General features: G+C 39.3%; 1 protein-coding gene across 5 annotated transcripts in view; it reads left to right on the forward strand.

Moving 5' to 3' along the window:
- The window catches only part of magi2b (membrane associated guanylate kinase, WW and PDZ domain containing 2b), a 101,195-nt gene that overhangs the window by 11,111 nt on the left and 73,095 nt on the right, over positions 1–16,989 (forward strand). Inside the window, exon 1 of one of the 5 annotated variants that reach the window (XM_084733453.1) lies at positions 15,169–15,465. The exons of the other annotated variants lie outside the window; for them this stretch is intronic. The gene's annotated coding sequence lies outside the window, so the exon portion shown is untranslated. Of the gene's footprint in view, positions 1–15,168; positions 15,466–16,989 lie in introns of those variants that run through there. 5 annotated transcript variants of the gene reach the window in all.

A 16,989-nucleotide genomic window follows, 5' to 3' on the forward strand; every position in this document is an offset into this window, starting at 1 on the left:
GCAGAATAGCAGCACAGACCTTTTAGTGATGGATCACCATGGTGATGATGTGACTATATAATACAGTGTGTGCAAAAACAGGCCGTATTTCACAAGTAGGATGTTGCCATTAAAAAAAGCAGTTTATTTGGCTGAGATAACACCATGTTCTTATGATTATTCATGATAGCTCTCTCTCTCTCTCTCTCTCTCTCTCTCTCTCTCTCTCTCTCTCTCTCTCTCTCTCTCTCTCTCTCTCTCTCTGTGTGTGTGTGTGTGTGTGTATTATGCTTATGTGGGAGCAATAAGAAATGGTTAAGTTGTCAGTGTGACATTTTAGTTATATCAGCTTGGTGCAGAGGGTTAGCAGGACAGAAGTCTATGAAAATAATTGGTCATTAAATAAAAGTCTTTACAGTGCAAAACATATCTGTTTATGATAGCAGTGGTGCTCTACAGCAGCCACTTCTCTTTTCTTTCTGCGTCTGTGTAGTGGTGTTCCTGTGCCTGCACCTCTTGCTTTTTGTGTATAAATCAAATCCTATTACATTTTTTGGCCACTTCTTTTTGGCAACTACATTTTGGCACAGTGTGGAGTAAATTTATATTTTGGACTTTTCTGCTCTGTCCAAAAATTTCCACACCCCATCAAGTCCTCAGTGCCGAGCCAACAGAGACGAGGAGCACACTTCAGTCATTTTACACTTAACATTGGAAATAAGTTGTTACAGGGCATGTGTGTAGAAACCATTTTTACTGTATGTGCGTTGGTGTTTATTTGTATTTACACATCCAACCACTTGGTGGAGCAGCCTTATCTTCAGGTTATTTAAGGAAAGTCATGTAATCAAGTTCAAGTGCTTCTGCATTTTAACAGAAACATCCAGTTCTTCACTGTGCCTGTGTTACTTGCCTTACAAGATAGAAAATATTGCAGAGCCCCCTCATGGTGCCCTGTGGAATAATTTGACATTTCCCCTATTTTTTTTACACTTCTATTTAGTTTTGTTATTTTTAAAGATATTACATGTATGTATTACATATATATGCACCGTGTCAACACAGAATATCCAAAGCATACATACACACACATCAAGAGAGATTTCACTCTTTGTGCAGACATAAAATAACAAGCAGTTATTAATTATTTTAAATAATATGTCATAAAAAATAGATGTTAAATATAACTGATAGAAAATATGAAATAGGCCTAATAAAAAAGCTGAGCCTCAGACTTTAATATGATAGGCCTATAAAATTATCTGCAGAAAGGAAATAACCAGTTTGTGTAAATAAGTAATGATTGCTAAAGGTTTAATCATAAAATAAATTCAGGCTATAATGAAGCATTTTGTAAATAAATAAGTAAATGAATAAATAAATTGCTTGTTTTATATCAGGATTATTAAAATTAATGAATCTGAAAACTTTTCATGAACCTTTCTGGAGCGCCTCGGACCCCTGGGTTTCCCAGACCCCTATTTGAGAACCACTGTACTAAGCTCCAACAACCTCTAGTAAGTTTTATTATAAATCTGACTTTTGCTGATTGACAAACTGGCGATATTATTTTATGTTTACCTAATAGCAAAATATTCACAGCTGCAGCTCCTTAGCTGCATTTTGTATACAGCAAGTAAAGCAGTGGTGGAGGAAGTATCCTGCATTAAAGTGAAAGTAGCGATACCACACTGTAAAAATACTCCATTACAAGTAAAACTCCTGCATTCAAGATGCAAAAGTAAAATATATTATTTAATTGATATTACTATGTATAAATGCATAAAACAAACCCAGAGTACTCAAGGCTCCAGTAATCAGGTCCTCAGTGGTATTTTCAGTATAACAGTGGTGGAGGAAGTATTTAGATCATTTACTCAAAAGAAATACCTGTAAAATATTAAATAACAAGTAAAAGGCCTGCATTCAAAAGCACAAATACAGTATTAACGTATATAAATTAAAATGGCTCAATGCAGAAAAAGACCCCATGTCATTGACTATTATTATATGATATATCTGATAACATATGAACAGCATTTTACTGATGCACTTCAAGTCACTTAGTTTGTTCTCCTAGGTAGACAAAATAAAAATAATAGACAAATGGTGATGAATTTTTTAAAACAGTATAAAGGTTTTACAGCATTAAGCAAAAGTGGCTATATAACTGTAAAGTAAACAATATAAAATGATTAAACATACAATAAAGAGAGAAAGTATTTGTGAAAAAAGTCTTTAAGAAGTGACTTAAATCAGTTCAGATCACAACAACTGTAAATGTGCACCGACAAAAATAGATTTTTAAACTAGATTTAAAAGAAGATAAGGCATCCATCTTGACACACATTTTACCAACAACCCAGACAGTAACTAAGCATGATTAAATTATTCAAGCCTCCAAGACTTAAAAAGAGAAACTTGTTTTTTGTGGAGCTAGATTTATTTGTTTGATATGCTGTTTAGCTGTTAAATCTACAGTATATCAGTGCATTAGAATACAAGCCCATCATATCTGTAATGTGTGTGAAAATCTCAATTTGTAACATGTAAATACAGCTTTCAAATCAGTGTTGTGAAGTAAAATTTACAGTATTTCCCTCTGAATCCAAGTACCACAAATGTGTACTTCAGTACAGCACCTAACTAAATGTAATTAGTCACATTTCACCACCGGTAAACAGTTACTACCATCCTCATCACTGCCATGTGCGGTCTTGGCACCCTGCCTGTTCCCCCTCCTGGCCTCAGTCACTCTGCAGGTGGGAGGGTTCAGCGAGGCCGCTGTAGCTGTGAGACAAAACCATCTCTCACCTCCAGAGATGGAGGCAGCTGGGACATCTGGCTCATCATCACGACCGCCGCATCAACGTGAACCCAAAGTTATTCAGTCTCTATGTATGTGTGTGTATGTGGGCTTGTGTGTCTGTGTGTGTTCCCTCTGCTGGCATACAGAGGCACAGTCAAGCAAAATCACAGTGTAAGACATAAGGTCTGCCTTCAAAATGGTATGCACTGTATAGCTAACTTTCTGAGTGTGAAACAAGAGCCCCCCCACTCCTCCCAGTTTCACAGCAGAATCATATCTTATTCAGTCAGGCATGGCGGCACAGAAGGCAGCGGATGGTTTTCATTCATTGACATAGTGTAGATTAGCCAGCAGCGCTAATCTGATAGCTTTGCTTTGGGCCTCAGATCTGAATGAGACGGATTATAAAAGCTGGCGCCAGGAGCTGCTCCAGCTGCAGCGCTGAAACTGGTGGATGGATGGCTACCAACAATGTTCTGCAATTCTCTGACTTTCTAAAGACGCTCGCCATCGTTCCTGAGCAGAATATCTTGGATTGGAGTCAACTCGTGTAGCCTAAACAGTATTATTATACCCTGAATGTACAAACATGAAGGATATTGTTATGATAAAGCCATTTTATACATTCAGCTTTTTCAAAATCCTCTAAATCACCTGCTTTTTGTCTGTATGTCAACCTTTATTTTTATGTTTTTTTGAGGCAAATGAAGAGAAAATGGCTTTTACATGAATTACACCACATAATTCTCTCTCATATAAAAGGCCTGAGTGCCGTAGTGGTGATGCATCAGTCGAGAAGAGAACGATTTAATTGCTGGACTGTTTAAATATGATCCTAGATTGCATTGCGACCTCATCATGTTCACTGCAGCAGCAGGCAGCTCCCTGGCTGTCTTACTTACTGGAAGAAATCTCAGCTGATGTGTTTAAGAGCTTCATTTGTATTCAGGATCATTTCATCACTGTAGTTGATACTTCCTGCCAGCAGAGGACAGTAGTTATCTGATCATTTTTTTCCTCAGAGGCCCTAAAATAGAGCAGCTTCACTCAAAAGTATGCTATTCATTTGATTGCCCAATATTTCAGATCAATATGATGAAAGTTTTAACATTCAGTAAACATTTCTGTGACAGTTGTTGCTGTTCGTAGAGCTGGAGACTGACTGATGACTGTAATTATAACCACCACATCTCTTATGAGTTCAGGAATCATGTTGCATAGTTTTACTAAAGCACATATCAAAAATTGTGTCTGGAACAACCAGCCTCTGAGTTCCCTCTACTCCCTTAGCAATAACATCCAGCTGGAATTAATGCTGATGTTTGCTTATGTGTTTTTGTGCTTTAAACGAAAGAATCATGATCATCAGGATTTGCTTTGTGTTCTTTTATACAACCCACGTTAGACATGGTTTAAGTTTTGCATTTTTTCATAGTTTTATTGCAATAAATTCATTTTTCAATACAAACACAAACTGTCAAGTTTTCCATTTAATGTGCATGTGAAATTCTGAAACTGTTAGAGATACAGTGGTATCTGTCTACCTATGCAGATAGTTTTGATTTGATTTGCACAGAGATTTAAATATCAATTGCTATGATGCCGCCACCCTGAAGTAGGGCCAGCCAATACATTATGTCAATGTCATGATGTGAGACTAGATATTGTCTTTTGATTGATTTTGGATATTGTTATATATGGCATTTGTGTTGTTTTCCTGGGTTTATTGGCTACATTACATTATTATTATTATTATTATTATTGTTATTATTATTATAATAAAATAAAATAATGACATTATTTGTAAGCCGTATCGCTCAATCCTACCCTGAAATAATGGAGCTGAATAATATTTTCTTTGTGAACTTGTGAACTCGTCTTCCCAGGTTTTCCTGGATAATTCATAGAGAACACACTGCCCACAGAGGCTTTCTCTTTGCTAGAAATTTGCTCCAAGTAAGTACAGTGTGGACTGTCCACACTGTATTCAAAAGAGCAAGGATACTTCCTTAACAAAAAAAAAATGTTGCTGTTGAATTTTTGAGTGTAAATATGATGTATATGTATATGATGATGGCGAGAATAAAATGACGGTCAAAAATACTAAAATGTTGATGAGTCAGACCAAAATGTCAGCTTAGTGTAGAGCTTATAAAAGCTTTTCCAGCTGACTTGTTAGGATGTGAGTTATGGCCACTTCTTACTGACTTTATGTGCTGGGTGCGTATAATTTTCCTGTTCATATAGTTCATCCTAACATGTAATGAGGAAAAGAAAGGAGCCATCAGGTCAGTGCACTTGAGCTGATTTCAATTCATTTAGTTTTGGATTTAGCAGCATGAAGGGCCCCTGTAGTGATACAGACAGGCTTTATTAGACTATCAGACCATAGCAGCCAAAATGAAGCATTGGGGAGGAGAATCATTACGATGCTCAGAGGGCGGCCTTCTCTCAGCCACAGCCACAGCCACAATTATTAATTTTTTGTATTGACCAGGAGTGCACCCCTGCTGGTTTTAACCCCTCCGGTTATCGACCGCTGCACCCTCTAACCAATGAGTTTCTTATTACTCTCTGTTGCCTCTACGGCTCCTACATATCTCCCCTTCTCTCTATTTTCTCCCCATTATTGTTACTCAACTTCCAACTGCAACAGAATACAGGATAAAGAGTTTTAGCTCACACACACCTTTACCCATCCTCCAGAGTTTTACTCCCTGACTGTTTCTCCTTTTCCTCTGCAGCTCTCAGTCTGTTACTTTAATTCTCATTAAGATGCATCCTGCTTGTTGTTCCTGATAGAGTGTGAGGAGCACTGCTTGAACTGGAGAGCGCAATCAGGAGCGACAAACATCTCCATATAGCCACATTTAAAACAAGAGCCACCAAATACACAAAAACATTCATCAGCACCTAGGTGAGGGGAGACGAGGAATTAATTTGCCTGCTGTGGGAGGAGGATGGTATAAGGAATATTAGGGTTGGCAATTTCTATAACATCCCTCTTTTAATCTCGAAGTCTCATTTGTAGTGTGGGCTTGTTTCTCTTTATAGTGACTCTGAGGTTGTAAATGTGTGTCTGGCCTTGATTACGGCAGTGTAGAGAAAGACATGGAGGAACATCATCATTAAGACCAGTCTGAGGAGGGGGGGGGATCAATATTAAGACCTTTAGGAGAGAGGCTCTGTCATTTACTATTAATAATGGGCCCTGCCGCCTGCTGTAATAATGCCATTAGGACTACTGGAAACAGATACTTCATTCACATCTAAATGGTCTTCACAATACACCCTCATGTAGAAAATCAGTATATACACAGTATAATTCACAGACACACACACACACTCTGTCTTGCCTTCTCTCACACACACACAGGCCGTTTGAGGCCAGCTCAAACTACCTGTGCCTAATTGGGACTGTAAAACAAGAAAAAGAAGACTGGGTCACACCAGCGTAGTCTTAACGGGACCACTGGAGAGGCGCATGAGGAGACAAAGAGAGAAATTGGGCAACTAAAATGTTAGATGGGACAAAGCAGAGACAGAGAGGGGAAATGAGGTAGAGGCCAAAAAGGATAGTTGGAAAATCAGAATAGTAGAAACGCGTGTGTAGTGGGAAATGAAGAGAGAAATTAGAAAATTATGTTCTTTAGAGAGGAAGACATGAGGAACAAGTCCAGGTCAAAAGAAATTAATTTCAGATGAGATTTTTATTCATCCAGAAAGGACATGTACAATGAACATACATGAATTTTGTATAATGCTAAAATAAAATATAATTAATTGAAGGGACAAAGATTAGTAAAGAATAAAAGAAAATGTAAAGTGAAAAATAAAAATATTTGTAAATGACCTGCATAGATAGTTGATGAATTTAGTCAAGTACTGTGCTTAGGTACTGTTTTGAGGTACTTGTACTTTACTTGAATATTTCCATTTTATGCCACTTTGTACCTCTACTCCACCATATCTCAGAGAGAAATTGTACTTTTTTAAAACACTTCATTAATCTGAGAACTTTATAGTTACTAGTTACTACAAATTCAGATTATACCATATAGGCACATTATATCATGTAACTTAAAAACGAGACAAAAATATAAATGTGAACATGTAAATTTTATATGTAGTTAAATATTATTATATGTGTAATGTACGTTTAAAACGTAAATAGATTTCACGCACAATACGCACACAACGCAAATTGCTCTGTGTGCGTATAGTGCCCCGCGAGGTACACAACGGCACCGCCTCTTCCTCGTGCCAAAACGGGTGTCAGTGTTTGCAACTTTGATGAGAGGATTAAGCAGAATTTAAGACAAAATAACGTCCTGAGAGTGAACGGAGTGAACACCAATCAGGTAGTTTGCAGTGCATGATGCGTCTGTCTGTCTGTCTTATGTTTGCTGTGCTGCAGCCTGTCTGTTTGTCTGTCTGTGTCCTGCTTACAGACGCATCCAGTACTGCTCAGTGGCTTTGTGTCTGACGGGAGTCCGAATGAAATACAACTATTGATCACCTTTGATAAACGTTAACGTGCAGCGGCAGCAGCTCAGGAGAAGTAACCGTGTGGACACGCGTTGATAGCAGCAGCTGTGGAGGCCAGTCTGTCTGCCTGTCTGTCCACTGAATATGGACATGATGTTACTCATCTGAGGTGGCCAGTAGTGTAAAAAGTATTCACACACACACACACACACACCTAAAATCAAGATTGAAGAAAATGGATTTGAGTGATGTGCTTGATTAATGAGCATCAGCACTTTTTCTTTTTCTTCCTTGTCAAAAGTCTTCCCTTCTTTCTCTGCAGAGTAGATGTAGTTGTTTTTTTTAAAACCTAGCCTAAACCTTGCTGATCTAAATCTTGATAGTGTCAGTCCACTTTTGTTTCTTTGTTTATTTATCCAGGCATTTTACCCAAAAGTATCATTCAACGTAATACAGACTGTAACATAAACAAAGTCAACTGACTTTGTTTCCTCAATATTGTCTAAATGAGAGACAAAGGAATTGTATCGTACCATATAAAGTTTTGAAAATTTACTAAATATGATCCTACCAAAAAAAAAAAAAAAAAAAATGGGGTGAACCTCACATGCAACAGAAATTTTTGCATATTCACTGTACTGACTTTAGCTCCATATCTTGTGTATTGATTGTGGGCAATACTGAACCCTTTGTATGGATGTAAGACGAGAAGACATACATGAGTCAATTTTTTAACATGGGCAGCAGTATTTAGTAAAGTGTTTTTCAGTCTTTTCCCCCACTTTGATTTCTTAAGACTTTTGATATGTTATAAAATATAATAATATGTTATATTTGTTAGGCTTGATCAGTTCAAAGAGTTTGTTTTTGTGAGGTCATGTTGTATAATGTCTGTGCTATATCGTCCTCATGAATCAGATTTTGTACAGACAGGAGAATCACAGGTGCAGCTAATAACATTGATGATGGTTCCATCACTGCACTGTGTCGCAATTAGTAAGGTTGTTAGTCACACCTGTGTTTGACTAGTCCAAATATCTGCCGTGAAAAAGGTTATTCAGTTCAGTTTTACATTTCCCTCCAGGTCATATACCAAAAAACAATAGGAATAGGAAAAGAAAACATGGTCTGAATTTCAGCTATATGATAATATGATATGATAATGTCCAGCTGTGTGTTCAGTGGCTCTGCTGGTATTTGCTTAAGATGCTTCAGGAGATATTGTGTGTGATGCTCAGTAGCTTTAGCAGAATTTGTCTGAGGAAGCAGGTGAAAATATATTCTTCTTTTTACTGTGTGTGTGTGTGTGTGTGTGTGTGTGTGTGTGTTCCAGAGGTGCTGTATATATGCTGACTCCCGCCCTGCAGTTTTGTACTCCTGTGTAGACTGCGTGACCTCTTGTGGGAGTGTGGGCAAGCTATCGATCACCAAGCCTCTCTCCGAGTTTTGTTCTCCATGATATCCGCTCGGGCACAGCACCACTTCACCTCAGCTCTCCCCCGACTCCTCTGACCATTGGCTCAGACCTCAGCCTTTAACCGGCCAAGGCAGACCCTCTGTTTATTCATTGCGGTAGGGTGTGTGTGTCATTTTGACTTTGTTTCGATCAGGTGCTTGTGGTGCGTGTCAGGTGTATCAGTGCTTCGGTTAGAGGAAAGGAGGCAGTATATGTGTGTGCGTCAAGTGAGAAAGACAGGGATTTTGTGCAGGAGAGTATTGAGTGGCTAGCCAGCTTCGACATGATGCTGTACCACACTTTACATCTCACTGTTTCACTTGTGTGAACATGTTGCCTTGTGATTATGTGTGTATGGGTCATGTACAGTAAGGGTCTGAGTTGGCATGCCAGCATGGGTTCCTGAAGTGTGACTGTAGGGTTGTTTGCACTTTAAGAGTTGTGCAGTTGTGAGGAGAGAAACTCAGAGAATCAATGTGGCACGACTGTGTTTCCCTCCTCTCTCAGCCTCCTGGGAAAGTGGGCATGTCAGGCCTAATTATGCCTTCCCAAATCAAACAAAATGGCTCCTGTCGGTTTCTACATCTATCTGCTCCTCCCCTAAGCCTCATGTTGGTGCACACAAACAATGCGACGCATCCAGCCCTGCCTTGTTAGAAGAGAGTGCTGCTCAGGAGTATGTGCTGCGTGTCACTAAAAAAAGCTGCAAGTTGACGAGTTGACTGGAAGAAAATTAGTTGCCAACTATCTTGATAATTGATTGTTTCAGTCATTTTCCAGCAAAAATGTCAAAACATTTGCTAGTTCTAGTTTATTTAAGTAAGCATTATCTGTTTTTCTCTCATTTATGACTGTAAATGAAGAGTCTTGGGGTTTTGGACTGTTGGTTAGACAAAAGAAGCAATTTGAAGACATCACTTTGGGCTCACTTGTGATGAGCCTTTCACTGACACTTTATAGACTTCATGATTAATCAGTTAATCGAGGAAATAATTATCAGATTAATTGTTAGTTGTAGCTCCAGAAACTTTAATGTCATTCATATCTTGAAGAAAATTTGCCTTGCTGCCAGAACAATATAAAATGTAAATGACCAAGGTCAAATACAAACCCGAATACAGTGCAGAATTACAATCACACATCCTCCCTACCTACAGTATGTCTAACTGAATAAGTGAGGCACAAAGCAAGAGAAGAAATAATGTATGTCAGTACAGTGTTTTAAAATAGAGCAGCAGAGATAAATGTATGGCAGGTGAGACTCTGGTGAACCCTGCGTTTCTGTTTTGATTAATGAATATCTGCTTTCTCATATCCTTCCGAGCGTGTAGTTTTCATGCTGGTTAGCTTGGCCTCAGGCTAGATGCTGTTTTCGAGGAACACTGCTTATCAAGATAAGTGACAGGTGTTGGGGTGTGATTTGACCTGCTGAGGGCGGTGAGGGCAAGACTAACAATTTATTCATCTACTGTACCTCAGGGAATAAAACTGTATTATTATCAGGCCTGATATATTGCAGCTTTAGGCTAATGCTCTTGCACTGTAGTTTCATCCATATAAATGTCTTCACCAAATGGAAAGACGAACAATATCCCTGCAAAGGGGTTGAAACGAGGAAAGAAAATTGAGGAAGATCTTTGATGATCCCTAAGAATGTGTATGTTTGCAGTTTAGATGACTTTTGATCACACTTCATGCTAATGATTTTGTGCAACCTGAAATGTCTGAACACACCTGTTGGAAATCTACAGTCAATGACCTTATCAGCAAGTTAAAATGCACATCTGCACAAGCACAAACACATATTTAACACTGGAAAAATGTGAAAAATACATCAACTTCAGCTGGTGTCAATTCAGACGAAATGTAAAAATCAAGCAAATTAGAATTTTATTTGCATCTAAAAATTAGTTTGAAATTGAAGGAGCTCTGTTTTGGGGAGCTTGTGAATATGTGTTTGCTGTGTAATAGCTGTAGAACCAGCTGTATTTAATTTTATATTTGGAAAAACTTGATCATGTCAAAAAAAAAAAAAAAAATTGACAGAGAAGTAACTGTCTAATTTCTAACCGCTAAATGAGGAGAAAACCCAGATCCTCTGCGGGAGGTGAGCACTGTTGGCCTGGCTGCTCAGAGTCTGAGAGCCACAGCAGCAATCATTAACAGTGATGGAGTTCATGTCAGATCTGCTTGTTTCTGTTAACAATCATAAGTGAAATCAACCGCAGGCTGTTTTCCTGAAGTGTTGTAAATACCAGAACAAGCCTGTGGATTCCTGGTTTGGTTCTTCTGGTATTTTCAACTCTAAAATTAGTGGAAGAACAGCGTCTTTTTATTACAGCAGCCTGCTGGTGATCTCACATGAACATTTGATTACTGTAAATGTATTTTATTCAAAGTTGAGGAGGGTAACAATCAATCTTGAAATGATCTTGAGATTAAATGATTATCGGTTTCACGATACACATTCCAGTATTAGTATTTTAAATTTCACCCTATCATTAATCAATCTCTAATTTTGTCTAATTAATGTCTTAGATTTACTCACTAGGTTGCTCAAGCCAGAATGTAACCTATATTTCATAGTGCACTATTTTGACTGTTTGTGGGCAAGAAGTATATTCCACCATTTAATTATACAGAAAATCTGCTGCTGGTTTTAAATTTCAAAGCACATCCTTAAACCTACTACAAGGAGTTTTTAACTGATTATGAAACAGTCTCAATTTAATACTGATGCTTCTATATGACCTACATAAGCAAACAAGATCATCAGTGTGAAGATCAGCTGTTTTTATTATTATTCATGCCTGCCACTGGGTCGGCTTCTACTTTATTGTAGATGAATCGAGCCTGTGTTTACATTTTATCAGTTACAGTGAGAAGTACGTTAGCCAGTTAAAAAGGAGATTTTTATTTAGATGTTATTTTCCTCACTATATTTTGTGGTTATGGTGGAGTAAATACTACCATTTTTATCCACAGGGGGCCACAGAATCAACAAAATATGAAATTCCTTCGTAATAGCTTTAACAAAACTGTTTAGGGTAGAATTGTTTGGGTTTTGTATGTTTTTATTTGAAATGACAGAGGTGCTTTTGTGAGGCTTTGTTATGAGTATTTCTTGCCTTTCTGTTGCACTTTGCATTGTAAGACAAATGTCCCTCATCAGCATGCAAAAAAATCTGCTGATTTGGGGGTGTTGTGGTGGTGTAGGGGCTAAAATGCATGTCATGTAAACTGCATTGTCCGTCATTTCAGTCCAGCTGAGGACCTCTGATTCATGTCACCTCTTTTTTGTGTATACTATTAATTTTATGATTTTAGTGTGTTGGCGTGTTAACGTAGATGTTTTGTTTTTTTTCATGTAAATATGCTAAACTTACAGTTACAGAAGATGTTTTGAATGAAATAGTTTAGTTTAATACTCTGAGCCGGTGTTCTTCACTAGTATAGTGATGGTGTGTGAGGTAAGTCAACAGCTGTGCAAACAAATCTGCCTCTTTTGTGTTCCTAAGCAACAAAGGCATTAGACTATAATTATGTATGCCACCAACCATCCATATATCTCTCTCTGAAAACCTGACTCCTTGTCGATTCTCAGGCTGTCTTTGGTAAAAAATTGAAAGCTTTACTTGGTTAAACATACTCACCAGGTGGGGCCTGATGTCCACTGTCATGCAGTCAGAAACATTTATTGCCCTAATGAGTATACAGATGTTTATATAGCACAGACTCTCCACATGTGGATCCAAGCAGCATGCTGAAAACTCAGCAGGAGCACAGCAGACACATACTACACGATATTGGACATATAAATTCAACAGCAAAGCCTATAGAGACGCACTGTACGATCACAGTGTGTTGATTAATAAGGTGGAGGCTGCCATGGTGGAGGCAGTGCCAACAGCTCCACAAGTAACAGCAGTTTGTGTTTAGCAGCTGCTGCAGGGAGGATTGTGGAGCTGACAGCTTGAATTGGCCACCTTGTTGAAGTGTGTTTTTTCTTTTTCTTTTTTCTTTTTTTTTTTTGATCTGCTGATGGTCAGTTGATGGGAAGGAGGCTGTGTGACCTGCATGGACTAATGTAATGCTTCACTGAGCAGAAGCTTCACTGATTACTGTCTGCCTTGATGAGTTTGTGATTGATCGTGGCTGTCATCTTTTTCTCCTTGATGTGCTACAGTTTTTGGAAATCTATAAAAGTGTCTTCCCTACATTTTTTTCCCTGCTTTGTTGAAGCAGCCAGCCACAAAACAATTTGACTGTGCAAGGTTCCCATTTGTCCTGGAAAACCTGGAAAACAGTTTTTCAGTCATGAAAACTGAGAAAAATGAGAGAAGACCTAAATATTCTGGAAATTTATTTAAACATTGTCCTATTTAAGATGAAAATGAACTATACTAGTCTATCTATCAGAGCTCGACAAAAGTTGCATTATCCTTCAAATGAAAATACGAGTCACTGCTTGCTGGTAACAGTGGTTTGCTGGGTCTGTAGATCAATGTTGCTTTCTCCCCAACTTGTTTTTAACAGCTTGCTTGCTGCCCTGTTTTGCCTGCAAAGGTTTAAGGTTTGTAATTTAACTCTGGCGAGGAGCAGTGGTTTCAAATGTATGCTGGGCATTGTTGAAAGAGTTGGATGATAATGAATGCTAAACTGGGATTAAAACCATGAATAAGAGCCAAACTGTATGTGAGTCAAACACCAGAAATGTGTATGTATGAAATGATGCAGCAGTAAGTCACAGTGGGTGTGCTTGGCATTGTTAGAGTCCACTTAATATTACTACTAAAGGTGTGGCGTACTAAATTAATAAGAGTCAGTGGTAGTTACATTGTTACATAGTTACATTTAGGCATGTAAAGCATGGGTCCTCAGCAGCGTGTCTGGGACACCTAGGGGGCCTTCAGAGTTACTGCAGCAGGTCCCCCAAATCATTGTTTGATTGTTTGTTTTTTCTGGGTTTTTTTGTGTTTTTTTTTTTCAAAATTTGTCTAAAAATACAAGTTTAACATGAATCTGACGTAGCTAGGATGAATCTACACAAATTTACACAGCACTGACAAAAGGATACCCATGACTCCTCATGTATCACGTGATCTAGATAACTTACTAAATCATTCGGTTGCACAGTGAACTAGTTAGTTATGTATTATTGAAACATATTGGCCAGTTACCTGTGTACAGATACTCTTGTGAGCCACAGTGGAGACTTTGACATATCCTTCACCTCAGAAATCACAGGCAGAAGTGCATAAGATGAAGCTAACACACTAACTTTTGCCATGCTGCTGACTTAACAACTGCGAGTAAGCACAAAAGAGAGAGAGTGTTATTGGTGTTCAGGCAGCAGTTGTTAATATAATTAATGAAATGGGTTCAGATTATGAATTAATGATGACAAATCCTATTTACTTAGCACTTGCCAAGCATACAGCACAAAGGGCTTTCCTAAAGAAAAGAAATACTATACTACTGTACCAGACAAAATAAAAATATAATAACAATATTGAACAGACCATTAAAACCAGGCAAGAAATGAACAAAAGAACAATAGAAAGCAGAGAGCATAGTAGTAGGTTCTTAGATAGTGTTTGCATTATTATATGATTTAATAATTCAATCTGTCAGAATTTCTAAACATGCAAAAGATGACTTCATAGATAAGTTAAAGTCATAGACTGTACATCTTTTAAATCAGACTTCCACAGAGAGGAGCATTATATATGATGCAGACTGTCATACCAACCAGAGCTAGATCATCACTGAAAACATCCTGGAAAATGATCAGAAAAGAGTGGTCACGCCACACGCCTGAGCTCAGTACTTATATCATGAGCGAGTCTCTGTGTGGTGTTTGTTTATTCCTTGTATTCAGACCAAACCTTGCCCAAGACGGCGCTCAAGGCATCTTCACTGGCGTCTGCAGCTGTGAGCTCGTCATCAGCCCTGTGTGTTATGCATAAGAGTGTGTGTGTAACCTCAGTGTGACATATGCTGCTGCTACTGCTGCGTTTCACAGTGTTTCTCTCCAGTCAGTGACGTTTACACAAGGTCAAACAGGGAGAGCATCTGGTGGGCGAGATGCAGAGTATCTGAGGAATGTCAGGGAGCATCTGCGTACACTCACACACACACAAACACAAACTCAGACATACAGACAGACATCTACAAATGCTTTGACACACATAAACATTTATTTCAGACTCTCACAGAATGTCTCTCTCTGATTCTCTTCTTGCACACTCACACACACACACACACACTCTCACCACAGAAATGCACTAACACTTCAGTGTAGTAGCAGCAGCAGCAGATAGGGGCTGCTGCAGGACTGTGGAAGCTCTGCAGCCAATCCTCTGGCAGGTTGTTTGGAGCCTGGCTTCCCACTGGCACATCTTCTTCTCCTCTCTTTTTCTCCCCCGACGGTCGTCGTCTCTCTCCATCTCTCCGCGTCTCTTTGCGTCTCCCTTCCCCCTCGTCCTCGTCCTCTTTTTTCGGATTAAAATTGGCCACAGCCAGGTGCTCACGGTGCTGTGTGTGTGAGCAGCGGTGGAGACGCCGAGGAGGCAGGAGGGGAGGACAGCGAGGTTTAACCGAGACGGCATAAGATGTGCAGTGGTTGGTTACGAGGCTAGAGGACGCCTGGGAGGACAGACTGTCTGTGGATGTGGATATACCTGTGGAGAAAGGACTGCTTTTAGCAACATCTGGGCCAGCTGCTGATGAGGTGCCGGCTCTGTACTGCCTTTCTCTTCACCCTGTCTGTCTCCATCTCTCTCTCTGTACATCTGTGTGTGTTGGTGTGCATTGCATGTATAAATATGTGTGTGTCAGTGTCTGTGCATACCAAAGATGTGGCCTATGCCAAAATACAGAGCTGTTTGTGGTGATGTTTACCCATCTGAAAACCGTGATGGCCCTAATAATGTTAATTAAGATTTCATCCTGCCTTCCTTTGTTTTCTGGCTCTCTCCTCTCCTCTCCTCTCCTCTCCTCTCCTCTCCTCTCCTCTCCTCTCCTCTCCTCTCCTCTCCTCTCCGTTTGTGAAGCAATTCAGTGCTTCACAGCCTCACTAAAATGGTGTCAGTTTACATAAGATGTGATTCCAAAAGGATTCATTATTGCAGAATCACACAGAGTCACCTGTGTCGGAGGCATACATACAGGTATCTGCCTGTGCAGTGTCAAGAATTTCCTCTCCGACGGTACGCTGCTGCTGTATGTTCTCTTTGACGGGTGGGCGCTGCATTAATCTCTACCGGTAGGCTGAACGCTGTCAAGTCAATCTGGCAGGAGGTCGCTAGAGTATGCATGAGTGAGAAGACATGTTTTTCATTTGTAAATGCATGGCATGTAACCTCATCCCTCCTGCTGTCAGATGTGATAGTCTTGCATACCGAATGTTGTGTGGAGAATAAGTTCTCCTCCTCTCATCCTCCTGGGCTTCTTTGGTTTGGGATGCAGGGAGGAGAAACTATTCATGGACATTATCATACAGTGTGTGTGCAGCTCAGATATGTTGGCCTGTTCTTAGCCATCTGCCTTCCTTCACTCACTCATGTTTATTTTATTTTACTGTTTCAGTTCAGTAACTTAATGTGAAGGAAGACAGTTTGTGCGGCGAATGATAAGCAAAGACTCAGAGATGAGGTGGTGTGAGTGTCTGTCCTCTGTAGGCCTTTGTCACCCAACCTGCTGACACTGCATATTTACCCCCCAAGGGGATCACTGGTTTACACAATTACCATGATATGTGTACCATGTCAGTGTGTGTAGCCTCTTCTGTTTTGCTTAGGTGTGAAAATCAGTGCAGGCTTTCAATCTGAATAAGCCATTTTTCCTCATTCAGCCAAAAAAAGCATTTTTTTTTTCAACTTTCTTAACAGGCACATCTCTCCCTTCACCTCTCCTTCATCATCTTCACTGTCTGATACCTGTAACAAGCTGTACCTTTTGTATCAGCCTGTTCCAATTCTTTACTGAGGCAATATCATGTTCGCACAGAGAAAATATTTAAAGAGAAAATATTGCACTTTTCATATGGATGTCCAGTCACTGTTGATGGTAAATGTAGTCAATTATAGCCATGAATTCCTCACTGGGTGCTATATTGACCCAGAAAGCTACAAAATATGTTGTCCGTCCTTCATCCAGTGATGTCACAGTGATGTAGATGGTGTTAATGAAGAACTACAGGCTATTTTAGCTTCTTGGTTGACAGGGACCATCTTAGATGACTATTTTAGTTGCT

The sequence above is a fragment of the Lutjanus erythropterus genome, chromosome 13 (assembly GCF_056507025.1).
Source record: "Lutjanus erythropterus isolate fLutEry1 chromosome 13, fLutEry1.hap2, whole genome shotgun sequence".
Taxonomy (NCBI): domain Eukaryota; kingdom Metazoa; phylum Chordata; class Actinopteri; order Lutjaniformes; family Lutjanidae; genus Lutjanus; species Lutjanus erythropterus.